The following is a 23,592-nucleotide window of genomic DNA, read 5'->3' as shown; positions in this document are numbered from 1 at the left end:
TTCTAAATTCACTGCATTGGTCAAAGATTTCATAATCTATAAAATATCTGTTTTTGAAACTTTGTTAGGTTAATTTTTTTTTCTGAAAGGTTTTTATTTATTTGACAAATAAAGATCACAAGTAGGCAGAGAGACAGGCAGAGAGAGAGAGAGAGAGAGAGAGAGAGAGAAGCAGGCTCCCCACTGAGCAGAGAGCCCATCTCAGGGCTCAATCCCAGGACCCTGAGATCATGACCTGAGCCAAAGGCAGCAGCTTAACCCACTGAGCCACCCAGGTGCCCCTGTTAGGTTAATTTTTATTAAGTTTCTGTGTGTCTTTATTCTGTAATTATTGATAATATAATTCTGCGTATGTCCATTAAATTATGTAGTATTCTTAGTAATTTGTAAGTGTCGTGTTGTAATACCCATTGTGATCATGGGTTCATCAATTTCTATAATTCGCTATATAAGATAAGATGTTTAATTAAATGAATTTAAATTTAGAATTTTAATATCTTCTAAGTCAATTAAAGCTATTATGTTTCTATAGTCACCATTTTTACCTCTAGTAAATCTTCTCACCTTAAAATCTCTGTTTTATCCTAATCACACTACTTCAGCATTCTTTCAGTTGCCACTTTCCTGTATGTGTTTCCAGACCATTCCTTGCAGTATTTCTGTGTTTTTAGGTTTGGAACAAACATCTTATTGTGATCAAAAAAAGTTAGAGCGGATCTTTAATCCAACCCACAATCTCTGTCTTTCAGTTGACTTAATTTACTAGCATTTATTGAGATAATTTTAAATATTTTTGGATGCATTTCAACATTCTTGTCATCCTTTTTTATATCTTTTTTTTCCTTTCTTACTTCCTTTATTAACCATCATTTTTTCCCATTCAGTTTTTCTCCTTGTACTAGATTTGAAATTTTTCTTTCCATTTATATTCTTAAACTTGCAATACAACTGTGAATTTTATTACCATTTCTAGGGTTAATCAGTGTCTAACTTCCTTCTGAATAATTCACTGAGCTTAGGATGTTTTCATTTTGATTTCACACACACACACGCACATACCCGCCCAGTTTACATGGACTTAATGTCCAGCTATTTAGTTCTTATAAATTTATTTTTAATTAAAAAAACATGTCTAATTTAACATATTGATTTAGTATTCCCATAACCAATAAATAATATATTTCTAACGCAATATTTATTTTCCTCTTTTTCTATATAGTGTTGATCTAAAGATACCAAGTTTCAACTTTCATTGTTAGCACCATTTTGCATAGAAAGAGAGCTTGTGTAACCCAGTCTTTTTTTGGTGTAAAGGCTCCTTAGCTCTGCTAATACACTAGGTCCCAACCCTGTATGTCTTTTAAAATTTAAACTAGGTAGATCATGGGACCATTGATCTCCAGACATGAGTTTCAGCCCCACCTTGAGCATAGAGCCTACTTTTAAAAAAATAAATAAATAAGGTAAATAAATAATATTAAATATTTAAATCATCAGCTGCACTAGGCATATTTTTTTTTTTTAAGATTTTATTTATTTATTTGACAGAGAGAGATCACAAGTAGGTAGAGAGGCAGGCAGAGAGAGGGGAAGAGAAGCAGGCCCCCTGCTGAGCAGAGAGCCTGATGCGGGACTCAATCCCAGGACCCTGAGATCATGACCTGAGCCAAAGGCAGCGGCTTAACCCACTGAGCCACCCAGGCACCCCTGCACTAGGCATATTTTAAGTGCTCAATAGCCTCATACAGCTAGTGACTATTATGTTGGTAGCACAGCTATGGAATACTTCCACATGGAAAGTTTAATTGGTTGGCACTGCTGGAGGGCCTGGGGACTCTCACCCTTCATTGTCCAAGAATAGTTTATTTTTTCCCAATTGGCCCTTTAACTAGAGCTTTGAGAGTTAAGCATCTTAATTTTCAGTGCTCTGGTTTTCTGATTTGGATATTTGTCCCTTCCTTAGTATTTGCTGTTTTCTTCAATTTACCACCTCTGTTAGTCTAAATGGTTCTTTGGGATTTCCCCCAATTTTTTACAGACTTAGAAATGCATCTTAAAATATACTTATTGTAATTTATTCAGTATCTATGAGTTTTCAGAGAGCAGTAGAATACTATAATACCAGAATAAAAGACAAGTTTAACTTATTTTTATTATTCCTATATATTTTCATACATATTTACTTTCTTTGTGAACTATCACTGTTCCCTTTACAAATTATCAGTTAATTTCTGTATGTGTATGTGTGTGTGTGTTTTAATGGATTTGAATGAACTCTGAAGGAAACCATCTTTTTGTTACTAGACGTTTTTTGGTGATGTTGTTTTTGGTTGTTTTTGCTTTGTTTCTCTTTGATGTTTGCTTTTGACTCTGCAATAGTATATATTGCCAAGGAGACTACTTTATTGTAATTTACATACTGTTTTTATGGCTTCTTATGTTTCATGTGAAATTCAGAAAGATTTTTTTCACACTGAAGATATACTTTTCTTCTTGTACAATTGCAGTTTATTTTACATATTTAAATCTTGAATCCATCAAGAATTAATTCTAGTGTAAGCTATGAGATAGTAGTTTTATATATTCTCAAGACACGAATTTGTCCCAAGAGTGTTCATTGAATAATCCATTATTTTCATTTATAATAAAAACTCACTGATGTTTTATGCAAAAATCCTGAGAGAGAGAGAGAGAGAGAGTGTGTGTGTGTGTGTGTGTGTATGGTAATAAAGGTCTAATTTAAGACTACTTATTTTCTCCTTCCTTTTGGTTTCTCTGTCTAATATTGCATCAGTACCAGAATAATAGAATTTCCAGAACTTTACTGTTGCTGTTGTTGTTATTCTTTTTCTTCTTGTTATTTTTAATGTCTGTATGTAGAAACTTTAAAATTCACTTGTTTAAAAAAATTGCATGGTGGTTTTTTGGTAACAGATTATACTTTAAATATTAATTTAGAAAATTTAACATTTTATTTTACTGAGTGTTTCTAGCCTAGGGACAGCGTATTGCCTTTTAATTGATTCAAATTTTATTTTTATGTTCCCCACTAGAGAGTTTTACAATTTATTTCACATGAATCTTGAACATTGCTTTTTAAATATATTTCTGTAATCTTAATCCTTTCTTGTTGCTATTTTAAGTGGATGCTTGTCAAACTGGTTTTGTTTTTGATAGAGGAAGGCAATTCAAATTCCAACCTCCAAGAGATTGCCCTTATTTTTTAAAAGTGTTTTTCAGTTGATTTACTTTAGTTTTCCAGGCACACAGTGTTGTTTTGGGTAAATAATGATGGTTTCGCTTGTTTCTTATTTCTCTCTTTTGTCAATCACATAAGCTGTTACATCCAAATAAATGTTAAACAATATTAGTGATAGTGAATATCCTTTCACTGTTTCTAAATTTAACAAGAGCACTGATTTGCACATGAAAATCTATACCCATATTAATACTACATATTCTAGATTTAGATCTAAATATATGTTTCAACTTAAATCTGTATTTCCTAATGTCAAATAAATATCCATGATATAAACGTTTATGTGCTATTTAAATCAAACGTGGTTGTTAAATTTTTATCAAATACTTTTTTAACATTTAAGAAGTGATTATATATATTTTATATTTGAATCTACATATAAGTAGATTCCTTCTGTTGAATTATATCTGAATCCAGTAAGATTTTAATTAATAATATATTACTATTGTGTTATGCTCCTATGTTCTGTCTCATAATATTAAATTTAGGATTTATGTCCAATAAGTGAAAACATATTATTATTTTGTTTGTCTTTCATTTTGTTTATATTTGTTAAAAATGCTCTTAAACAATTTAAATAGCATAAATGTTAAATTGCTTAAGTAATTTTAAGGAGTTGAGAAATTCCATGAATTTCCTGAAGTATCTGTGATTAGTGCTTTATTTTGGATTGGTTTGTATGCAGAGGTGTGAGAGGTTATTCTTTCACAAATTTCTCTCTTTCTTCTTTGGTAATCTGTATGTTTTAATTTGTAGCTACCTTGAGTGAGTTATCATTGATTATTTTATCTACATTTGCAAATTGATTTTCATTGTTTATAAATCTTTAATGCCATCTTCTATGAAAATTTGCATCTTTTATTTTTGTTTGGTGTATTTTTATTTTCCTTTTTTAAAAGTTAAAGATTTATCTGTTTTATTCTTTATTTTACTTTTAGATCCATTTCTCAGAAATCTAACTATATTCTACTTTTTAATTTAATATATGCTATTTATTTATTTATTTATTTGATATATGTTATTTATTACTTTTTCTATATATATGTTTTATTTTCCTTATTGCTTTTTAGGTTGGATATTCATTATATTTTTTTCTGCTTAGTAATATAAATCATTAGATTATTCATTATTTTTCTAAGCATTGCTTAAGATGTTTTAAGTAGGCTATTAAAGTAATATTTTCATATTGCCCATTTCTAGGCAGTCTGTAGTGGTTTTAAACCAAAACTACTTGTGAGAGTTTTCATATTTTGAAGTTTTGACATTAGGGGAATTCCCCTCTGTTCTCCTTTTTTGAGGTTTATTAATTTTTTTTTTAAGATTTTATGTATTTCAGGCAGAGAGAGAAAGAGTGAGAGAGAGCACAAGAAAAGGGATGTGTGTACAGAGGGAGAGGGAGACTCAGGGAGCCTGGGCCTTGATGGGGTTGGATCCCAGGACCCTGGGATCATGACTTGAGCTGGAGACAGATGCTTAACTGACTGAGCCACCCAGGTGCCCTGAGATTTATAATGTTTTTGACATTCCACTAATATATTCCGCTGTCTCATTTCATTCTTATAATAAACCTGAGAAGTGTACTTTTTGATCCACATTTTGAACAATGCAAAGATTCTATGGTATTTAAGAAGCAGGGATACATCATGGAAAAATAAGACTGAAAGCTAAAATTAAGCCTACCTTTTCAATATGTCCAGTATGGAAGTCTTTTTTCAGGTACCTATAAAAAAGAGTTAATATATTTAGTGAAAATGAAAGGATGTGAATAAATGACCCACAAGGGCAGGGCCTGAGGTACCAGTAGAAGTAGAGTCATACACCCTTTTGGTGGGATGTATAGCTTGAAAGGAGGAAGAAATGGCAAATTCCAAATTCAAAATGGTGGAATTTATGGAGACAAGTTTAACAGGGGACCCTGCTGCATTAGATGCCTCAATGCTTTTTCAGATTTTCTTGCCCTAAGTCACAGACATTGCCATCTTGCCATAAAACTGTGGTATTTGTTAGTTGCCATTTTGTTTTTTTTATTTCCCTATTTAAAGGTCTTACATCATGATGACATGGAATCTGAAAATTGGACACTAAATAATACTGTCATAATTTGTTGTCTTAATGATCTGTTGAAGAGAAGGTATCATTAGGGCCTCTATGATTTATAGGATGAATAATATATTCAAAATTATAAACATAATTTTGTTTGTAACTGAAGAATCCCCTCTCTCTTTTAAGCTTGGGTTATTTCCTTGAGAATGCATAGAAGAACTTAAAGATATTCTATCTTGCAGTTCAGAACCTGAATCTCTAGCAAGCATTCTATAGTACTGTAGCTTAAGTGCTATGACTGGAAGGTTATGTGGAATCTAATGCATACCTCCCTTTCCCAAAGAGAAGGTGGAGACCTGAAAGTCAAGCTGTTCTCTTTGGCCTAGAATATAAAGAGAGAACTAGACCTTCTAGATCTTCCTTTGGGTGAAGCAATCACCTTCACACAAAATTCCACTGTAATGCCCTTGAAAAGGTGCAGAAGAATTCTGGTTGGGTGATAGGGCTTAGTTATATTCGTACTTTCAGAGAACCCCTCTAACCTTGGTCATAAGATACAATACAAAATAAATGTGCTTTAACAGAACAACCTAGGAATAATAACACAGATTGTGCCAACAAGAAAAGCATTCTGTTTTCATGATTTTATTTCATTTAAGTCAATAAATGACTTTAAATTTCTATTAGCCAAGAGCTAATGTATCCCACTTAAAAAAAATTTGGTTGACAAAGCTTGTCAGTGTCTGCAATTCTTTTTATTTTATGTACATAAGAGAAAAAATGTAAAAACCCCATTTGAAACAGAATCTGTACTCCTTTGAGAGGAGAGATCATCCAGTTTTTATAATGGGTTTGTCTTTTTTAAGGCAGCAAAATTACCCAATTTGTTTTTACCACAACCTATAAATGTTAGATATTTTCAGTGAAAATGATAAACACATAATTTAACTGTCATATATATTCTCATAAAAGAAGAATGTATGCTTGGTGGAACTTGGAGATGGGGTTTAACTTGGATCACACTGTTGTAAAGTAATGAATATATATGGAGTATGTATTTTTTTATTTTTAAAACAGCATTATTTTATTTAATTATTAACGTATTTTGGAAGAAATCACTTATGCTCACCATTTCTTAATAAGAGGCATTTCAATAACTTTGAAATAAGTTATATATATTTATATGGGATTATGACATTGGATAGAGGGCCATAGTCAGGATTTATACAGCATATGCCATGACACTGAATGTAAGCAATGACATAAAATTAAGTGTACTCCTTTATAGGGTCTTAGAATTGAGTTAGAGTACAATACTAGTAGAAATCCAGTCCATACAAATGCTGTTAGAGGCTTGGGGATGATCATGTGCTCATTAATCTGTACACATGGATTTTAGAAATAAATGAAGAATTTCTACTACTGTCACACATTCTAGTGAATTTATATCTTCCAAAGTACTGATAGGTCCTATGTCTTTATTTTTCATGTTACAAAGAGTATATCTGGAACATATTAAGAATTTACTACTACTAAAAAAAAAAAAAAAAAGAATTTACTACTACTTGTAGTCTTGTGTCACTTTTTTCCTTTCTCAAAATGGCACAAGTTTCCTAAAATCCTTTATTTTTTAAATTTTTTAAATCTTTTTTTTTTAAAGATTTTATTTATTTATTTCACAGAGAGAAATCACAAGTAGATGGAGAGGCAGGCAGAGAGAGAGAGAGAGAGAAGCAGGCTCCCTGCTGAGCAGAGGGCCCCATGCGGGAATCGATGCGGGACTCGATCCCAGGACCCCGAGATCATGACCTGAGCCGAAGGCAGCGGCTTAACCCACTGAGCCACCCAGGCGCCCTCCTAAAATCCTTTAAATTGCTAACATTACATTATTTTATTGAGTGTATTGGCTTACTCCTCTATAATAATCATATGGGGTGGGAACAGAAAATCAAGTCAAACTAAACTTTGTACTTTTTCTGGTAGAGGGATAATTATAAATATATAGAAAATCATAGGCAACCTGCCATCAGAGTAGTAGCTGTTCTACACACATGAGTAAAACAGGCCATGAAGGGAAAGGCACTGCCTACATCATTGTCTTGTTTTAAAACAATTCTTCCCAACCTATTCCCTACAATTCAGAACTAGAAATCTGTTAGTCATCCTTAACACCTCCCTCTCGTGCCGTCAATTAGCAGCAATGTTGACTTCACTTCATAAATATTGCAGACGCCATCATTTCTCCCTGCTGCCATTCTGCTCCTCTTGCAAGCTGACATCTCTCTTCTCTGCATCTTTGCAGTAAAACTGAAAAGTGCCACTTCTCACGTCAATCTTCTCGTACTTGTTCCCTCCCCAATTTACTTCTGATTATGTCCATGTCACTCTCATGTTTTCAGCCCTCATTTGTGCTCTGAATGTCAAGCTAAAGTCCGCATTAAAGGCTAGGAGCTTGAATGACCTCACCAATATCTCACTGCCCAGCCTCATCTTACACATTCTCTTGTCCTTGCTATTCTACCTTCCTACAATCCATAGTTCCTGGCATGTTCTTTTCTACCCAGGGATCTTTGTATATGTTATCCTCACTGCCTGGCACGTAGTTTCTTTCCCTTCTGATCCAGTTCCTAACAGAATAAGGAGTGTGAGACATTTCTTAGGTCTCAGATCAAGCAATGCAGCCTTCCCTGACCTCTCTGACAAATGTGATCTTTTGCAGTTTTCCTACCTAACACATACTATAATACCAGTTTGGGTAATTACTTGGTTAATACCAATCTGTCACTAGACTGTAGATATGAAGGCAGGGTGTTGTTAATTACTATGAATTCAGTATATGTTATTATTTTATTTTCTCTTTATTTATTATTGTGCTTGCTGCCTTACTGAATATTTCCTGAATAAAGGTGACGAACAAATGAGTGAGAAAATTAAAGTTCAGTTTAAAAGACTAGAAACAGTAAAAGAACAGTAACTTTGGATCTGGGATACCTTAGGAAGTAGGTCAACCTAAACAGGGTTTGAAGTTGGGTCCCATTCCCCTCATGGCATGTCCTACTCAAAATAATTATAAACTTAGTTTTATAATAATAATAATAAATATGTATCATTAATTGAATATTTACTATGTCTTGGAAACTGCCTTGGATTCTTTCTATAGTGCTTTAAAGGATTCAAGCCATGATTTTAAAAAGCATCTACAGTATAAAGAGATGTCAAATGTTCCCAATTTCTGTGACATTTTTGTCTTTAGCAGGCAAAGATATCTGCCGAAAAGACATCAATTTGAATAAGTATGTGAGGATAATGTTTTGAGACGTAAACAGATGGAGGCTTCTTTTTTTGATATTTCCAACTATTCCATATGGCAGAAGGATTAGATTTTTTTGAACAGTCAACGTCAGTTTTTTTTCTATTCCTAAGGTTAATATTTCTGCCCTGTCTGGGATGAAAGAGAGAGGAGAATGAAAGGAAAGTCTAAAGATGAAAAGCTATTGTGTCTTAGAGTTCCCAGGAGAGGGATGGCAGAACCCCTCTGGCAGCTAGATCAGAAGAGGCTTCATGCCACTGCTGTGTGATGATGCCAAGAATACAGCAAAATCCCAAGGTTTCCCTTTTCCTGCTTTGTGTGGAAGCAAAAGCCAGTGTCTGTGTTAGCCTTCGAGCCACATAATGCTGCTGAGTTAGTAGACCCTACTCTCAAGACCTTCTCATAGTTGAGGTGTTGCCAGAATATCTTACTCATTTGACCCCTTACCTTGTGCAAAGAGAGAACATATTTGCATTTAACTTCCTACTTGGAAATGAACAAATGATTTTTACTACTTTGTTTAAATAGAAACCCTAGTTTCTAGGGGAGGAAGAGAGGAAAGGAGAATGGTATTGGCCAGAGGGATCCAGAGAGATGATAGCTTGAATACCTTAAGTGACTAATACTGCTATTTAGCATCACAAGAACAAAGTGTCTTACATAGATAGAAGTACTAGAGAAACTACATTACTCATAAGGCAAAACACATTTTAAACAGACTTCCATAGGCCAAGAAAACAAGTTTTCTTAAAAAGAACAAGATTTGCTGTAGCCTCTGGGCAAAACAAGAATTCTTATTGCTTATATAAGAGCAAGCGCTCCCTACAGTCTTTTGAATTTTATGGGTATTCTCTCAGTTTTCAGAGAAAATAAAAAATATATATTTTAAAAAAAATAGAAGTAAAAACTCCTTTAGAAGTGCTTCCTCTTTTTCAGGTAATAAATACATGAAGCAAGGCTTTTTTAGGGTTAGAGTTTGGTTTGAAAGACTTAATGCTCACAAATCACATTATTATCATGTATTTTGGGGTGTTTTTCCAAGCAGCTCAATTTATAGGTTCAAAGATACCTCTCAAAATTTGTATCAGTAAAAGAAGAGCATGGTATGCTTCAGAAATATTTTGCTGTTTCGTTTTTTCTTCTGTTTTATCACCACCAGCTTCATTGATTCGTATGGGGTAAAAATTTGATTGTAATATGGAAAATACACGAATTTTTTAAAAATAAGCAAAATCCAAAGGCTTCTTTTTATTATACTACTGTTTTGCTGAATTCTAGTGAGAAACCTGTTTTAGTATTCAACATATTCTGTCCAAGGATCAAAGGTCTAAATTCTTCTTGGAGTCAGTGTGCTTTATATGTGGTTTTCTAAGGGTTATTTATGAACATAGAATTTGTTCTGTAGAGAACAAAATGCTATGTGCAGCATATCAGAGTATATTTGATTTACCCATGATTTGAACTATTAATATTTTTCTCCTAGCTATAAAAAGAATGAGCTGGCTATCCAGTAGAAAGGCCATCAAGCAAAGAGGCAACATGGCATCATTCAGGAAGCACCAGCCTAGAAAACAGAGGACAAGGGATAAGGTACTCCCTGACTATTCCTTTTTTTTTTCCCCTGACTATTCCTAATGATCTTTTCTTTGTTGAATGCACCTGAATTTTTTCTCCCATTAGTTCTGAGCCAAAGAAAAAGAACTGCTTTTTTCATAGCCATGAACATTTTTGTTTTCCCTCTCCCAAATAGGAGAGACATATACTCCAAGTTTCCAAGAGTGAGAAATTAGTATGTATGCATGTCACTAATCAGCATGAGAATCAACCTGTAACCATTAATTGATTCTGTAGTAATTACTGTGAAAGGCGGTGTGGTTTAATTGAGGAAAGAACTAGGTTTACTATCAGCCAAACCTGAGTTGATATTTTTGTTATAGTACTTATTAGTTGTGTGAACTTGATCAAGTTCCCTAAATTTCTGGGCCTCATCTATAAAATAAGGCTAACAATATTTAGCTTCATGTGCTGTTATAATGACTAAATAAAATAATTTGACATATGCAGTGCACATCACATAAAGTAACTACTCCCGAAATGATTATTTTTATACCTGAAAAACTCTGAAGCTTCACCATCACTGATAGTTGCATTGCGTTTCTTCTGATAAGCATCAGGTACCTAAATCTTATTTTGTCCCCTTTGGATATTTGTTAAGAACGTGGTGGTTGTTCAGCTTACCATGAATAAAATCTTTATATAAAGATCACCATACCTTGTGCCCCGTGACCCTGCCATTCTGACCGGCATTTAATTGGTCTGTAACCAGCTTACTAAGTAAAACATTAGTAGCCTATGGCTTGATGTAGGGATATACTAAGAGCACAAAGGGGGCATTTATAACCCTTCTGTGGGCAATTTTGTATGTGACATTCTCAGACATGTTTCTTCTTTCCTATTCCCCCATATGTTCTCTTATAAATTTGTATTACTTGCATTACCCAAACGTGTCTCTGTTCATTCAGTGCAAACAGGTAGATAATACATAAGACAGTTCTTCGTTTCATTTCACCAGTAATATGGCACCTAAGTGATATTTTTAGTGGTGAACATTTTTTCTTCCTAAAGAATGGGATATAAGAGACCATTGCCCACTTTATTTCTGAGGAACTGAACTGCACCTTGAGAATGGCCCAAGAAGAACAAGAGCTAGAATGTGAAGGATAAAACTGTTCACTGGTTTAAGTCCTTGATAAAATTACTATTTAAGTGTCTAATGCTTATCTCATTTAGTATCAAAGTAAATGGTAATTGGGGAGAAAGTGATGGATTAGTTTAGTTATGAAGTGTAATGGTTGCAAAATTAAGTACAATGCCACTAAGTAGAAATTTTAAGCATAATTACTTTCAAGGGAGATAAAATTTTCAAATAGCCACTTTGGAAGATTACTTAATTCATGTTTATAAATTATATTAAAGATGAAAAGCACTATTTTAAATGTTAGGGTCTCATCTAATGTTCCTCAAAGAATTTAATTTATGTGCAAAATGACAATTACTAGATTCTAATTAAATAGTAAGAGAGAATAATGGTCTAATGCTTTGATGATAGGCAGAGTCCTTGATTACTAGAATCCAGTTCTAACTTGTTGGTTTTAGGCAACCTCTATTTTTTTCTGATGAGACTAAATGAAATTTTTTTTTTCATGGGAATTAAGAAAGATTAAAATGAAAGGGTTTGGAGTTGGTCTGACATTTTAAATATTGTTATTAACAGATTTTGATAGAACTAATCAATTGTCTTTATTAAAAAGTAGTTCTTATCTTCCTTAACTCTTAAGGCATAGATGATATAGACATATGCACATGAATAATTACTATTTTATCTTCAGAGTAAAATTACTATAATCATTTATATATAATTTACATTATCAAATATATACACACCTATGTACAGAGATGAAAAACAATTATTTGAAATAGGATGTAAAAAGTTTTGTATATTGAGGCACCTGGGTGGCTCAGTGGGTTTAACCTCTGCCTTCAGCTCAGGTCATGATCTCAGGGTCCTAGGATCAACCCCCACATTTGGCTCTCTAGTCGGTGGGGAGCCTGCTTCCCCTTCTCTCTCTCTGCCTGACTCTTTGCCTACTTGTGATTTCTTGCTCTCTGTCAAATAAATAAATAAATAAATAAATAAATAGATTTTTTAAAATGTTGTGTATATTATATCATGCCTTTGTTCATGATAGACCTATAAAAAACTCTACAATGAAATTCATGTTTCAATTTAACTATGGAATTAATAGATAATTTTATAAATCTGCCAGCTAACAATTATCTGCATTATAGCCCTATTTAAAGGTCAACTTAGAATGAACTAGATCCATATTTTTTTATAACGTTTTTTCTAAAGATTTTATTTATTTATTTGATAGAGATCACAAGTAGGCAGAGAGGCAGGCAGAGAGAGAGAGAAGAGGAAGCAGACTCTCACTGAGCAGAGAGCCCAATGCGGGGCTCAATCCCAGGACCCTGAGATCATGACCTGCGCTGAAAGCAGAGGCTTAACCCTCTGAGCCACCCAGGCACCCCCGAACTAGACCCATATTTAAACAGAAGTCTTGACATCTTCTTATCCTACATTCATGCTTATTGATTTTGAGTTTTCATAGTTGGCCGGAGTCTTTGTTATTCATTCATCCATTACTCAACCATTCAGCAGACTGTTAATGAAATCCTTCTATGTGTTCTAGATGTTCTGCTAAATTTAGAGAATGTAAAGAAGTTAGGTCTCATCTTCTCCTCTAAAAAATTTTCTCTCCAGGGAATGGGACAAATAAGTAGGTAAAGGTACACCAACGCATCAAGTCGTGGAGATGGGATGTATACTGTACTTTGTGGGAGACTTAGTCAAATACCTGACCAAGTCTATGAAACAAAGAGAAGGCTTTGTGGAGTGTGTTCCCTGAATTGAATATTAAAGGATAAGTATCTATTAGCTTAGTAGGCTGAGAAGGGGATGTAGAGACCACATTCTAGATGTGTAGTCTCTACATGGAGCTGATGGAGCTGATTTAGCAAAGAAGAAGGGAAGATACAGTGTTAATTTTGTGTATGTCTATAATAGTATGTGCTAAAAAGGGGACCACTAGGAGATGAGGTTAGGAAGGAGGCTGGGGTCAGATAAAAGCAGACCTTGGAGGCTAACTAAAGGAACATGGATGTAATCGAATTAGGAGGGGCCAAGATTTTTAATGCTTAAGGAACAACTTGTTCCATATTTCTAGAATATTTCTATTTCTTTTTCTAGAATATTTCTAGAATATATCTATTAATTCCATAGTTAAATAGAATTTAACTAGAAGCATATTTAAATAGAAGCATATTTCTAGAATATGGAACAAGTTGTTCCTTATGTTGGGTATACCCAACATTGTATACCTTTGGTCCCATGGCTCTGAAGAGAGGAAGATCTATACAATGCGGCTTGCTGGAAAGTATATATACATCCCAATTAGGGCTCTGAACTTAAAGTTACTTTTCATATTTTCTTAAAGGACATCGTGTTGGGCTCTGTAGTGCTATTAAGCACTGTCTCTAGGATGTCAACCTAATTACCTTACCATTTAACTATTTCGTGAACCATTACCTACTATATTCATACTTACGTGCATGTAGTAACAGAAGCAATGAGGTAATTAAGGGCCAATCCAGTGGTAGAATAGAAACTGTGGAATGTCTATGTGAAGCAGTAATGTTTCTATCTTGAATAATTAGGCAGTATATATTACAGGAGAAGGCCTTCTTTAACCTCGAGGCACATTTTCATTATGCGACTTTCCAACTCACCCCAAGGAGTCAGAAAACTGTAGTTAACTTTTAGAATAATTTAACTGTAGAAGTCCTTTGGGTAAGAGGAAAACTCCAATCGTAATTAGCATCCTAATTATCTAGGATGCCTATACATTAAGTTTAGGATATGAAATTACCAGAATAACCTAAAAGGAAATGGATGCTTTTTTCAAGTTATGACTTATATCTTGAGTTTTTTCACTTTTAATTGGGGAAGGTTTTGCCTTCTGTACCACATGAAGTCCAATAAATCTTCAGGTAGAGTGTAAATAATGTGCATGTTAGCTCCGTTTATGGGACACTAATATATCACAAATGGCTAAATTTGTGTGAAAATAAATCAAGAAGCTTCATTTCATGACCTTTTAATTTCTGTCAGGTTAAAAGAGTCTACAGGGAATCAATTGATTTCCATATCTGGAAAATGGAAGGTATGTGTCCCAATTAATTCTTGTGGCAAAGTAATTTATTGAGATGTATAAATCTATGAGTATGTGGGAGGGTATGCTATTTTTTCCAGTGTTCTGGAAGAACCCCTTATCCTTCAATTCCAAAAAAGTATTTCTTGGTGTCTGGGAGCTCTTTCAAGCTATAAGTATAGATTGCTAGCTGTGCTAGGATGACCACATATTTCTGTTTTCCTGGGTTAATATGCGGGCAACAGATGCTGTCGGGGCTTTGCCCATATACCCCCTCAGATTTGTTTCATGTAAGTGTGGCTTCTGTCCCAGTAGCGAGCACTTGTGTCTTCTCTTTGGGAGGGCTACTCTCAGACTCCTGTAACCCACTTTGGCAGCACACAGAGTGCTGGAAGTACCTGGGAATTGATATTCATCTAGAACTACACTTAATGACTGATGGGTACAGGGGTTTAAATATTCTAGCTCCCTTGTCCCCTGGCTCTCTTAAGTGCGACCAATACTTTTTCTCTCTCCAGAGACCTCTTAGGTAGGGTTGTCAAGTATAGCAAATAACAATACAGGATGCCCAAGAAGAATGCAATATTCTACATATACTTACACCAAACAATTAATTTTTGTTCAACATTAAACCCAGTGTAACTGGATGTCTTATACGTGATCTGGTACTCCTCCCTGCCTTCCCCCCACCCCACAACTTTTGTGGGACTTCACTGGATATGGCATTCTTTCTTGGTTTCTTTCCTGTTGTAGTTCTACCTCCCCATTCATCTACCAGATTTTCTTGGGACTATATCTTAAAAAGCACTTTACTACAAATCAGGGTCTCTTCCTGGGAGCCTAATCTGAGAGAACTAGCTGTATCTGTTTCCTTGCCATGATTATTAATCCCTTCTCAAAGTGTTCTGGTTTGAATGACAAATAATATGGTCATTCAAGCTATTATAAAAACATAAGTGGTTCTTCTAGAAGTTGCAGTTTTCAATCTTTTTTGTTTCAGTAATTAAAAATACCAAAATGAGTGCCTGGATGATTCAGTTGGTTAAGTGTCTGGTTCTTGGTTTCAGCTCAAGTCATGATCTCAGGATCTGGGATTCGAGCCCCACATTGGGCTCCATGCTCAGGGCAGAGTCTGCTTGTCCCTCTCCCTCCACCTCTGTTCCTCCCCCTGCTCATCTGCTCTGCTCTCTCAAGTAAATAAATAAACTCTTGAAAAAAAAAAAAAAAACAAGAAACAAAAATGCATATAACTTACTGAGAACATTGTACTGTGTTCTCAAGAAATACACAGAACAAGATTAACTAGTGACTATGGAGTGGGAAATTGGAAATATTATGATAGGGAAGAGGTTTTTCAACAGTAGAGCTTGGTCTAAGGTTTGCAGTTTCTGGAACAAGTGAGGATAATGATTATGGTCCTTGTAATACCTTGAAGAGTTTGGAAGGTTTGCCTATTTACTGTGACTAAAAGGCTTTATGTTAGACACCAGGGTTTTGGTCCTCATCAAAATTTCCAATGCCCAAATATATCATGGAAGTAGCAAAACAGTCAGACCACAGGGACTATGCAGGTTTGGATAATGTTCCATATTAGCAAACAGGTAATACTAAAGCCTGAAGTTAAGAAAGACACCTGGGGCCTTCACATGGCTCTGAGCCACGTTATGCATAAGTCCTAGTAATGATCCAGGTTAAGTTGCTCATTAACCCCAAGGGATGAAACTAAGTTGTATTTAATTTGATTTAAATAAAATAATTTTTTGTGTGTACTTCCAAGTTTGTGATTACAGATTTCTAATATCACATTTTATAGAAAATTTTAACAAAGTTAATAATTATTTATTACTCCTTTAAATTTTAGTTATAACTCTTTAAATACTCAAAATGATCACCCCAAAATTTTGTGTTTATTTGAATCTAGTTTCTGGATTTATATTCTAAATCATATGCAGCATCATTTTGATATTAACTTCTAGTAATCTCAAATAGTATCCATGAAAGTTAAATAAATATTTCAGGAGAAATGTACAGAATTAGCATGTAATGACATTTGTAGGATTTCAAATTAAATGTTATAGCAGTCATCATGCTATCATGCATTCATTAATCAAAAAATCATATATAAATTGGAAGTCAAATACTAGATTCACCTTTATTTAATGGGTGTATAAGTTATATGAACAGGATAGTATTAAACACATAAAACCAAAGAGTGTATTTTCTATTGCTTTAAAAAATAATCTGCGTTAATCAATTTCCTTGACTGAATTAGTATAACATGACCCCAGCTTTTAAATGCACTTAATTTTCCATCATCAGTACTTTCTCAATGAAGAAATAAAATTTAGAAATTAGAAGGCATGATGAATAGCCTTTATTCTAAGGTCAGACATAAGATACTCACAGCTAATGGAAAACATCATTCTAAGCCATAGCAAATGAGCCCTACCAACATAACAAACTGCTGATATCAGCCTGGAAACCATCTTGAATGTCAAGGGATATGCTCTTCATTTGCAGTGTTTGATTGTTCATATAAATATTTAATGAAAATATTATTAGACTATTCAGCTGAGTGAAATAAACCGATGGCACAAGTAGCTAAGGAAGCTTACTTAATATTCACTAAATGAAGTGGCATAATAATTTATTTTGCATATTATATAAGTCTTTTGAGAGGTGTTGTACTTTTAAACTTTTTAGCACTATTTAAAAGGCATCATTACTGCCATAATTACGAGTTTTTAATGTATTTTTATGGTGAATGAAAATGTAGCACGCATTTTTATAGGAAGAAAGAAGACCATTGTCCACATAATGGATGATAGAAATACAGTACCTCTGATTCTGAAGGTTGGCTTACCTTTAATAGAGCTTCACTGAATCTTACCATAAATGTTAACTTTATACCACATAAAATTACACAGTGGGTTTCTCAAGAGTAGACCTTAAATGATTAAATGGATAAGGTAGAAAGCTTTTTAACTACCATGTGATCTTTGAATTTTCAAGAAAATTGGAAATCACCTGTTCTGAATCATGTATTTTTTTTAATCACATATATTTTTTAACAATGTTTTAATGAGACAGTATGAAAAAATATTTGGAAACATAAAAATTTTAGAGAACTGTTATCAGTTCATGTATTTACATATAAAATTTCCCAAATTGTCTTCCCAAATGCTTCTTATAGTAGTTGTTTTGAAAAAATGTTACTTAAGGCTCATGTATATGCACACAGGATAAAAACAATACACAGAAAAAGAAAATATATGTACTAAAAATATTTCTTTGAAAATTCAGGAACAAAAAAATGGTACCCACTTTTTAAAAAGTTGGGAAAAATAAGGTAGCGCTAGAAAATAACATGTATTTATGTGTGTGTGCATATGTACATGAATGTACTGACATAGTTATGGTGTTTCCTCTTTGGTTTAGCTCTGAATTATAAAAAGAATAAATCCATCACATTATTTCTTAAGGGTGAGACATAAAAAGCATTTGCCAATCTTGCTTTGATTCTCAGTATTTGTAAGGAAACATAGTGAATCTGCATAAGCATTAAGAAAAAATTCTTAAGAATATTGCTGAACCAGCAATAAATGTTGAATAAATATGATATTTATGTCCCTCAAGCTTCAGTAGTTTATGGTGTAGACGAGTCACCCAACCTGATGGGCAATGAGCAGAAATACAGAGGCACATTTCAAAAAGCCATCCACAAATAATCAGCATACTGTTTATATAAGTCAGAATATCTTCTAGACCAGGGAAGAGTCAGTGGCAAATCCATTAAATAGAAGAATATTAAGAGAACTCGTCTATGAACTTCTCTCCCACAAAGAGTTTATTGAAAAATGCATTTGGGAAACATAATTCTAGGAAATTTTACCGATTAGCATTTTTGTAAGGTTAATTTTGAAGTATAAGAACATTGACAAATTATGTTTTTAAGTCAAGAATAAGTCATGCCTTAGAGAAACCAATATTTTTAAAAGTTTTATTCAAATTCCTATAGGTAAATACAGTGTAATATGAGTTTCAGATATACAATATAGTGACTTAACACTTCCATAAAACACCTGATGCTCAGGATACCTGTGTGGCTCATTCAGTTAAGTGACTACCTCTGACTCGGGTCATGCTCCAGAGTTCTGGGATCGAGCCCTCACATTGGGCTCTCTGCTCAGTGGTGAGTATACTTCTCCCTTTTCAAAGCTCTGTGATCTTTATCACTTTCACTGTGTTTCAAATAAATAAATAAATAAATATTGTTTAAAGAAAAAATAAAAAATATCTGATGCTCATCACTACAGAGCAAATCTTAACTTCCATCACCTATTTAACCCAGACCCACTCACCTTTCCTCTAGTAACCATCAGTTCTCTATTGTGATGAGTCTGTTTCTTGGTTTGCATCTATCCTTTAAGAGTATAAATTTATGGGGATTTTTCTGTTGGTGGTTTGCTTTTTTTTTTTTTTTTCTGCCTCTCTTCCTTTTATCTATTTAAAAACTATATGCAACTTTAGGCTAATGGCAGTCTAGGAGATTAGACCAGTTTCCAGACTTAAAGGAAAATTTATTAATATTTAGCTTGAAGGCACAGAAGAGCTACCAAGGCAGTAAAGAATTATAGAGTCAAGATCTGGGAAAATAAAGAAAGGTAAGCCCCATATTTGGGATGGCTGATTTCTCCAGATCTCAAAAATAAGAACAGAGTTTTTATACCCTCACAAGACTGAAAGACAAAAATTGGTCTTCAGAGAACTTCACGGAGGGAGGATACTGATGGATCCCCATACACCCTGAGTAAGGGTGATGTGGAAGAGATTGGCGTTCATCAGCTTTGGACCTTCTAAACTCCCAAATTAGATAAAGGTGTTTTGAATTGTTTTATTACTGACCACTTGCTAGTAGCATAAAGCAAAAGCTTCTTTGTGTGAATATATTTTCCAAGGCTTTAAATTATTTCTTTATTTTGTGAAATCTCTAGGACCTCCTAGGCATGTGAGGAGATGAAATTAGGAAATAGAAAACAAAACAAACAAACAAACAAAAAAATAGAAAGAAGGAGAGCAAAACCAAGGAGGAGGAAGAAGGAAGGAAAGGAATGAAAAAAGAGGCTATAAAAAAGGATCCTCAGAAAGTCTATTTGATGGACTTCTCAGACACAAACTATCTAACCACTATTCTTTTTTTTTTTAACATTTTATTTTTCAGAGACAAAGGGACTGAGCAGGCAGAAAGAGCAGTGGGCAGGAGAAGCAGGCTCCCTGCTGAGCAAGGAGCTCCATGCAGGATTTGATCCCAGGACCCTGAGATCATGACCTTTGTTCAGGTGATAAAGTAACAATTGCTTGTACACTGCAGAATTTGGAAGGCAAAACATGAAAGGTTTTAGAAAACATGGAAGAGCGTTTTTATAACCTTGGGTAGAGAAATATTCTTTTTTTTTTTTTTAAGATTTTATTTATTTATTTATTTATTTATTTATTTATTTGACACAAAGAGAGTGATAGCAAGAGAGGGAACACAAGCAGGGGGAGTGGGTGAGGGAGAAGCAGGCTTCTCGCTGGGCAGGGAGCCTGACGGGAGCCTGACACGGGGGCTTGATCCCAGGACCCTGGGATCAGGGCCTGAGCTGAAGGCAGTCACTTAATGACTGAGCCACCCACGCGTCCCATAGAGAAATATTCTTAAACAGGACTTCTAAAGCATTAAAAATAAAAACAATCTAGGGGTACCTGGGTGGCTCAGTTGGTTAAGCCTCTGTCTTTGGCTCAGGTCATGATCTCAGAGTCCTTGATCGAGCCCTGTATTGGGGTCTCTGCTCAGCAGGGAACCTGCTTCTCCCTTTCTCTCTGTCTGCAGCTCTGCCTACTTGTGACTTCTCTCTCTGTGTCAAATAAATAAATAAAATCTTTTTAAAAACTTTTAAAAAATAAAATAAAAATGAATTGAAAATAAAACTACATTAAAATTTTGTTTCAAAAATCACCATTAAGAAGAAAAGACAATGAATGAAAATATTTGCAATGCATATAATTAGACAAGACTCATCCAAAGTATAGAAAAAGTACAAATCAATAGGAGAAACACAGAATCCAAAAGAAAATGGGAAGAAGACTTAAACAGGCACTTCACAAAATAGGATATCAAAATAACTAATAAAAATTAGAAAAGGTGTACAGCTTCATTAATCATTATGGGAATACAACTCAAAGCCCATACAATTGACTACTAAGCATTCTCCCAAATGTCTGTAAAGATTGACAGTACTGTTTTCACAGGAGTTGAGAGCAACAGGGTCTCTCTTACATTTCTGGTGAAGTAAAATTTAACATCACCACTTTGGAAAAAGCCTTTGCCATGATCTGTTAACTTTCTTCGATTTTGAAATCCCACTCTCTCCATGTGGGTCCAACGCATGCAGCAAGACTTGTCAAAAATGTTCATAGCAGAGTTATTTGTAATTAATTAAAACTGGAAATAACAAAAATGACCAAGAATGGGGTGGGTAAATTATTGTGATGTAATTATCCAGTGAAACCTCTTATTGCTCTGAAAATCAGCAAACCTCAACTGCACATACAATTTGGATGGAGTGTATAAACACAATGCTGACAAAAATATGCTATACACGAGATAAAATCTTTTATATTTTAGGGTTCAAAGGACCAAATTGAAAGGACAAAATGCAAGTATATATTTCAGATTAAACTTTCCCAAAATATATATTTCCTTTAATGGAATGTATTTACCCATGAAATTATAACACTTAGGAAAGTGAGCTGCGTATATAACATAGCTATAGAAAATCTTGCTGACTGGATGAATCCATTAATTGTTTTAGTGGGTGATTTCTGTTATTCTAATCGGATAATCTGCTGCATTAGCCAAATTTATTCTTCCTAAGAAACTTTCCATTTTGGAGAAGACGCAGTTAAACCAGAGGGGATAGAAGAAGAAAGACTAAGATGAAAAAGAATCTGTTACAAACTATATGACATTATTGGTCTTTTGAAGATCATCATCATTGGGAATGAATTTCTATATGCCAGGCCAGCTCAGAGTCTTGATTTAGTTACAGAAGATACATTGTTTTTCTTAGACTGAAATCATTAAATCAGAAGAGAAGATGAATGCAAAAGACGGTGTAGACACAAGTACCAGTGATAGATTTGATTGGATGTACCTAGAAGATATCACAAACTGCAGTGATGGTTCAGTGCAGTTGAACTATGTCATTAAACCTGAGTCTCCCTCCTAAGGTAGAGAGTTAAACAGTTATACAGTTGTTAAACCCAGACTTATTCAGGATCAGTGTTCTGTGGCAGTGGGAAATATTTAAGAGACTCTTTCTTCCAGACTTTAGGGAAGGTGAGTGGAGACTTGGGAAAGGGATTACAGCCTCTTTCTCTTTAAGTCAAACGTTTTGGATGGATATTCTCTCTGTAGTGTTTCTGTGTCATACTAACCAATGTATGACCAAGGGTAAATCTCCTGAGGTAATGAGTCTATTGTTCTCTTGCTACAGAAAGAATTGAATCCAAAGTACTAAAAAAAAAAAAAAATCAATATACTGAAATCCAGGTAAAGAACTTATAATTTGTTCTTCAGAAATGTCAAAGCTAAAACAGGATACTGAAACTTTCCCTTAAGCTTAAAAACAATAACCTTGTAATACAGAAAGGGATCTATATGGATAAATGAACAAATTTATTCCTTAAAAGAGAAAGGTGAGACTTGCATATAATATAAACTGAATATTTAAACATTAATTTTGACAAGAAAGGGATTTTTGCCAAGGTTTCTTGTGATTAGCTGTCATTCTGTGGAACTCACTGATAAAATCCTAAGTGTATAATGTCATGTTGCACTTTCCACTGAGGAAATAAATTTAACCTATGGCAGCATAAATTCAGACACATATATTGAGGACTGTTTGATAACAAAGGCCATTGAATTCAAGAAAGGACTTATTTGGAAGAGGATTCATGGATTCTGCTACTGGTTAGTTACTTAGTAATAAGACTCACCTGTCTAGCATGACTCATGCATTTCCAGGTGAAGTCAACGGGATGAATCATATACCCTTTCAAGGATCTTTGCCATCATAAATTCTACAAGACTGATGCAGTATATTTTAAGAAGTGTGATTCAAAGGTCAGAAGGCAGAGGTATACGTACACTGTTGCAAATATAAATCACTTCTGCAATATTTACAGATATTGATCAATGGTAGATACTGAACTCTTTCATTTCTTAACATTTGTTAATTTCCAGAAAAGAATGTAAAATTCCCAATAAAATAAGCTTTCTAAGGGTTCTACTTTATTATATGAAACAGTTTCTATTATAATAATATGTACTAATGACATAATTTTTGATACTTTTATTTGGAATCAGCACATTTTTGAAATAATAAGAAATACCACTTCTCTTTTAGACAAATACCATACATTGTTGGTACCCCCAAAATATTTAATTTTATTTTTAAAAAATCTTTTCTGGATCCTCAAGATCTTATTTTTAAAAATGTAATGAAAATTGAGCCCTCTTAAAAGGCTTTGCGTAGTTACAATTAAATTAAATCATAATCCCTCAAAGGCTTGGTATTATTCTAAATGTTATCAATACATGATTGTGATTTTTATCATCTGTCTTTCTGGGCTTAATTTATCAGCTGTACATAAAGTCTATATTTTGACACATTATATTACATTTTCCTTGGTTTTCAAATATCTGTGCCATTTGCTTTAAATTATACTTTTTTATGACACATGGCATTTCTTTTCTATTTTCTTTGAGTAAGCATCATGAAAAGAATACTAAGAATATGCAGTATCAGAATATCAGTGTTTAGAATAACAAATGAATTTAAGAAATACAAAATTCTTTATAGAATAAATTCCAGCTGTTTTCTTTCTTTTTTAATTTTTTTAAGATTTTATTTATTTGACAAAGTGAGAGTGGGAACACAAGCAGGGGGAGAGGGCGAGGCAGAGGGAGAGGCAGGCTCCCTGTGGCAGGGAGCCCAATGTGAAGCTCGATGCCATGACCTGAGTTGAAGGTAGACGCTTAACAACTGAGCCACCCAGGCACCCCAGCTTTTTCTTTTTTACTAAAGCTTGAAACATCCGGGTGCCTGGGTGGCTCAGTGGGTTAAGCCGCTGCCTTCGGCTCAGGTCATGATCTCAGGGTCCTG

This window comes from Mustela nigripes, chromosome 4, assembly GCF_022355385.1.
Source record: "Mustela nigripes isolate SB6536 chromosome 4, MUSNIG.SB6536, whole genome shotgun sequence".
In the NCBI taxonomy this organism is placed as follows: domain Eukaryota; kingdom Metazoa; phylum Chordata; class Mammalia; order Carnivora; family Mustelidae; genus Mustela; species Mustela nigripes.
Note: the sequence above shows the minus strand (reverse complement) of the source record.